This window comes from Oreochromis niloticus, linkage group LG23, assembly GCF_001858045.2.
Source record: "Oreochromis niloticus isolate F11D_XX linkage group LG23, O_niloticus_UMD_NMBU, whole genome shotgun sequence".
Taxonomy (NCBI): domain Eukaryota; kingdom Metazoa; phylum Chordata; class Actinopteri; order Cichliformes; family Cichlidae; genus Oreochromis; species Oreochromis niloticus.
Genome location: NC_031986.2, coordinates 18,395,432 through 18,401,763, shown reverse-complemented (window position 1 = coordinate 18,401,763; position 6,332 = coordinate 18,395,432). Strand labels below are relative to the sequence as shown.

At 38.8% G+C, this 6,332-nt stretch overlaps 1 non-coding gene across 1 annotated transcript; it reads right to left on the bottom strand.

Moving 5' to 3' along the window:
• Positions 1-1,761: 1,761 nt before the first annotated feature.
• Positions 1,762-1,834, bottom strand: trnar-ccu (transfer RNA arginine (anticodon CCU)). Its single transcript has one exon. It is a non-coding gene; the product is annotated as a tRNA-Arg (tRNA).
• Positions 1,835-6,332: the final 4,498 nt, after the last annotated feature.

The window sequence follows — 6,332 nt, the reverse complement described above, 5'->3', positions numbered from 1 at the left end:
AACACTGGTCCGGCCGGGTCAAGTCAAACGATGATTTTAATGAACACACGTGTGGGAGATGAACACTGGACGCAGACAGCATGGATCTCTCTCCGAAAACCACACAACAATAGTTTTTATGAAAATCAGGGTATTAGAACGCCCCCTCATGCGTAAAGTAGGTACAATACAATCAATGTTGACAACTTTTAACACATTACAAGAACTTCTTCTTCTTCCCGAGGCCAGATCCTTCCCAGTAATCTTCTAACTCTGCTTATCCCCTGGAACAAACAGTCTCTCCTGCAAGCATAATCAAACAGCTACAAGGCTTCGCAGATTGTTATTTAAATATTTGAACTCTCCCCTACACATGAGTTTAACTACTGCTTGTGTGTGTGCGTGTGTGCCTCGACCTCAGCATTCACTCTGTCTATAAGGACAGAGGCCAACTCTTCATGTGTGCAATAACCTAACTGAAACCATACATGTAATATGTTGAATAAATGTTCTAATCAAATGCCACTACTCAAAGCTTAATAAAAGAATATAAATGAATAAAGGATCATGATGAATAACATGGTATATGTGTTTTGTAAGCATGTGCGGCCTTCTACGCTCTACGTCACTTCACTCAATAGATCAGCCAGACATCCCGCTGACTGTAGCTTTTAACCCTTACTGACGTGAGCACAACTCCATAATAAGCACCAAGCGGCAATATGTATAAAGATGATCATGGTTACACCTGCAATGAAAGATTATATGATTATACTGACACCTGTAAATAGAAGATTAACATGAGGTTATAACAATCACTGTAATACAAACGTTAATGTAATGTCAATAGCTTCAATAAATGCTTTAATGCAATGCTTATTATATGATTCTGATGCAATGATAAAATAACAGTAAAATACCTCCTCTCACTTTAAACTGTATTCACCTCACATGAACACAACTAAGGATTGATATAGGAACATATCAACATCTACAGCATACATATAACCTACAATCTTTACATGCAGCGTCATAGGAAGCTAACAAACTCTAACATACAGTTTAATCCTTACAATCATACATGTACAGCCACATGGCTAATAGCAATAGCCGCGATAGCCGCTAGCATGTCATCGTTAGTGGCTTAAACTCACAATATTCTTGTTCACAACAAATTAACTCACCCAGAAGAATCCGAGCAGTAACAAACTCCTTTCTGGTCAACAACACTTTCCAGATAGTTTATTTCCACCGTACAACCCGACTGAATAAATCAACCACGCTTTCCACTTGGAAAAGACGGACTTTTTTTCGTCTTTTCTTCCTCTCCCTTCCCTTCCTCTCCCTTTTTCCTGATATCCGTAGCTGCTACGCAGTGAACGGCAGGAGGCGGTACTTCCCCCTGTATACTTCATGGACCATCAGGACATTATACACATTTTCTATTTTATTAATTCTCAACAAAATAATTTAACTTAATAAAACTTAACAGTGAACTCCAAATACTAACATCACTCATAACACACTAAAACCCTTAGTAACTCTCCAGGGTTACAACTGTTTCCAGCACTATGTTGAATCTGTGCCACAAAGGATTAAAGCAACTCTGAAGGCTAAAAGGTGTCCAACCAGGTACTAGCAATGACACGTTCAATGAGTGTATATATGAACTATTTCTATTCCAGTGACAACTACTAAAAGGCTTAGCAGAGGATGGTTTCGATCCATCGACCTCTGGGTTATGGGCCCAGCACGCTTCCGCTGCGCCACTCTGCTGGAAACCACCCCAGATGGGACTCGAACCCACAATCCCTGGCTTAGGAGGCCAGTGCCTTATCCATTAGGCCACTGGGGCTGCTCTGTTTGCAGCTGGTACGATAGAGCACCTTTGGTACATTGTGACCAGCAGCAGAACAGAGAAAATATCCATTTAGCTGCTGAGCTCACTTGTCTTGTCCTTGGAGACTCATCAAACCACATGTGGACCAGAGAGAAACTGAGATTTGGATCACTGGGTTGAATTACATCAAACGTTATTTAGCATTTTGCTAAATTTTTACCAGTTCTGAAGGCAAAAGGAGGTCCAACCGAGTACTTGAAAGGTGTACATAATGAAGTGGCTGATGAGTGTATGCATAATTTGATTTTATTTCTCTATTTATGTCTTGGATGCTTGGATATGTAATTGGCTTTATAGCTTATTTAATATTGTGTGTACCTGAAAACTCATTTCTTACAAGATCAGTGCTACTGTGCATGGGCCCTGACTAACAAGGCTTAATTTTATGGGAGCACATTTTGCATTTTTGTGACAGGCTGCTAGTAACAAAGTGCCTAAAGATACAATTTAACATACAATTTTCTTTGCTAAGTTATTATTATTTGTTGTGTATAGACACACTAATTCATCCCCTGAGCTAGAAGGGCTTTCACAAACAAAAAAACCTTCGTCTGAAAATGGTCAGTTGGAAGTATCTATGATAATACGGCAAACCATATTAATAGATATTTTTTAATAATTTTAAAATCTGCTAAATAAAGAGAAATTAACCCTGTAAGTATAAGAATACCCAGAACATTATGTACTTCTTTAATTGCACTGCTTTCTTCTCCATTACATTTACTTAACAGCTTTACTTTCTTTTACACACCTAATAATCCAACAGCTTTTAAAAATACAGCGTATAAATTAAAGCATTGCTTTCCAAGCCTTTTGGCTTCCGCGTAGCAGTGTGTATTAGACGCCACGTTGCTGTAAACACATGCAAACTGTGTTGTTTAATGTGATTTCACCAAAAACCAGAATAATTAAACTGGAGAAAAAGTCCAAAAACTGAAAGGCAGAACTGCACAACCTTTTAATGAGTCCTGTCATGACCACTCAGATTCATCGGGCCACATCCAGGAGGCCCAGCAGTAACAAGCTGCTTTTTACTGATCAGAAATATTATTATTGATAATCAATCAGTTTTATTCCCAGCAGAAACTCAAATTCTTTTTCTCTCTCCAGACGAGGACACACAGTGATCTGCTCTTTGTAAATGCAGCTGACCAGAGCCTGAACAAGTTCAATGCTGTCTATTATTTCGCTTTATGCAGTTTTAAACACTGCAGAAATACTCCAAACCAATGTTCCATTTTTGTTGCTGTTAAGTAGCCATCTTTGCACATCTGTATCCGCATTAGAGGTGGGTGGATTGATTAGTCCTCTGCGATACTGCAAATTTTGATATTGATCTGATACCAAGTAAATATAGATACAGTGGAACCCCGACTTACGAATACCGCATTTAACGAAAAATTCAAGTTACGAAGGCACTTAACGGCAGTATTTCTGCCCGTGTTATGGTAAAATGCCCGCGTAACGAAATCCGCTGGCTCTGATTGGCTGAGCCCAGAATGCCTACAATGCCCACAATGCCTTCCGAATCATGTGACAACCCCTTGGCTTTCGTACTTGCGCTTCGCTGTTCCACTTGAACAACGTATTGTTGTTGCAGTTAGCAATTAGCCTATAGCCTATCGTTCACTCAAAAGGCGCGATGGGTGCTTCGACTTACGAAAATTTTCGACTTACAAGAGACCCTCGGGAACGAATTAATTTCGTAAGTCGGGGTTCCACTGTACTTTTAACCTCTAAAGCGAACTTATGTAGGTCAGAGAAGTGTGTCATGATTTATGAGCTGAATCATCGTACATTCTGGACACCAAATGACAGTGTTGTGTTTTTACTATTCACAATAATTAGTTAACAGTAAAAAAAAATACCTTTCAACTTTTCTTATATATTGATACTATGTTTGTTTTAAAGAGAGCTGGAATGTAAATGTGTCTGTCTTTAAAGGACTTTGGGTCAGCTTCTGCTGTTTAAATGTGCTACAGGCTAAAAAGAACCAACGTGACGGTCAACAGAAAAAACTTCAGATATTTTTCATATTGCATGTTTGGGTATATTTTTTTCATTAAAAAAAACAATAATAAAAATGTATTTAACACAGTTCAGTGGGGTTCATACTGGAAATTGAAGATAGAAAAAAGTATTGATCCAATGCATTAGTATCGAGCTGATACTGATACCAGTGTTGGTATCGATACTATCGATAATTGGATCGTTGTGCCCGCCTCTACGATCAATCCAAATATCGATATCAATACCAATAATTATTGGTACTCCTGTAAGTTTGGTATGTTGCTCCGCCCCCTCCTCCCTGCTGTGTTTAGCAGTGACATGTAGGCCACTGTGAAACAGAGGAGCATCATGGATGAAATTTATTAAATGACAACATGATGTAAATGACAACATCGCAAACACTGGTGCATGTTGGTAGGGAATTTTCCACCATGGCACCACCAACTTTTATAAAGGCATGAAACACCACCCGTGGAGGAAGATAGCCCCTCAGTCAGACCCAGATCTCCAGTACAGAGGTCAAAGGTCACTGAGAGAGTGCTTTCCGAGAGCAAAAGACTATCCAGTGATATTCTAGTGATGAACGTAATGTTTCAGTCATGACTGATGTCAGATCTTTAGTATTAGATGATGCTAAAGTGTTACTGATCATAGCTTTATCAGAGTGATTACCTACAGATTATATTAGATTATAGACATTCAAATAATTGAATCAGCCCACTGAATTGTGTTGAATAAATTAGTTTATTGGAGGTGAAAAAAACCCCTCAAGCATGAACTGTGAAAAATATCTCAAAATAATTTTTATGTTGACTGACAAGTGTGTTTTATTTATGCAAAACGTTTAAAACAGAAGCTGATCCAGAGTGTTTTAGAGACGGGTACATTTACATTCCAGTTTCAAACTGCATGAAAAGCTGAAAGGTGTGTTTTACTGTATGAACTAATTATTGTGTAAAGTTGGTATCGGTATTGGTATCAGCGATACTGGACCTGTAGTCACTTGGTATCGGACTGATATCAAAAGTCATAGTATAGCATGCCATTCTGGCACAGCCTATTGTTTCGGCTTAGTCCCAGCTGCACTCTCTCAGAACGGGTGTCCAAATTCATAGGCTGAAGTGAGCGGCTGTGAAATTGGACGGTCTAGCCTTCAGATTTGCGTCACCGCTGTCTCAATGGAGTTTAACAACCTCAGCCGTCTGCTCCTTTCTATCTAAAATATAACAGGACACTGGTGTAAATTCTCGACCATCTCACACTTCTGTTTAATCAGTTTTCTGTTTGACATTTATTAAGCTGTGTGAAAACTAACTTTAATCTCAGCCAAACCAATTTACTCAGGAACAAATAAAACACTGAAAAAAGCCAAACATTAACATTTTTAAGTTATCTAAGTGACTTATATATCACGTTTAACCTGAGTAGCGAAAGACCGCGGTGATCTGAAAACGATGTGCCGGGAGTTTGCCATTCACGCCAGCTCTAGTGAAACCTCAAGCTCGCTATAGAGCTGGTGGGTAACAGACGTCTCCGAAAACATCGGAGCACTTTTGCAAATATGTGATGTCTCGATAAATCGAGCAGATATTTGAAGTTTACACAGCTACATTCTCACCTGAAAATATGTTAAAAGTTTATTTTGTGACCCAGAAAGAGTAATAAGAGTAATATTAAAACTTAGTAGCGGCCGCTATTGTTGGAAACTGGAATTGGCTGGGCCACGCTATGAATTCTGGGATAAGGTAGGCCAATAAGGATACACCCTGAATTTGGACAGCCTTCGGCGTGTCGCTGTGACGTAATCGGTCTACAAATGCGGCCTCAGGAGGATGCAGCCCATGAATTTGGACACCCCCAGAATCTTACTTTCACATATCCTCAGACTCTACGGAAGCTTGTTTGTGCCACTGGAAAAAAGGCAAGTCCAAATTTAGCCTCAATATTCCAACTTGTTTCTGAGTAAGTCGAAGTTTTGAGATGCTAACCGTAAATTCAGCTTTACAGAGGGTGAGTGACAGAGACTAGCTTCCATGAGTCTCAGAACTAGGCAAACAAAAAAAACAAACAAAAAAAATGGAAAAAACTCTGTTTCCAGAGAAAATAGATTTCTTTGTTATTGCGATTGCTCTTGAAGTTGGAGTCAAGGTTTTTATAATTAACTAAAACTAAACTAAAAACTAAAACACAATGTGAATAAAACATTTTAGTCAATTAAAATAAATGTCAAAACTAGACTTAAAAAAGAACAGGCTGACAACCTGTTCCAACCAGGTTGGTTTTAGTATCCAGGTTTTAGTAACCAGGTTGGTTTTAGTATCTGTTTGCTTGGTAGAAATTTTGTTACAGCTTTCCTGATTGGACACTGATGGACGTGTTTATTAAGACTCTGAATATCTACAAGACTTTCAAAAACGTCTGTGTTTTTATGATAATACATGTC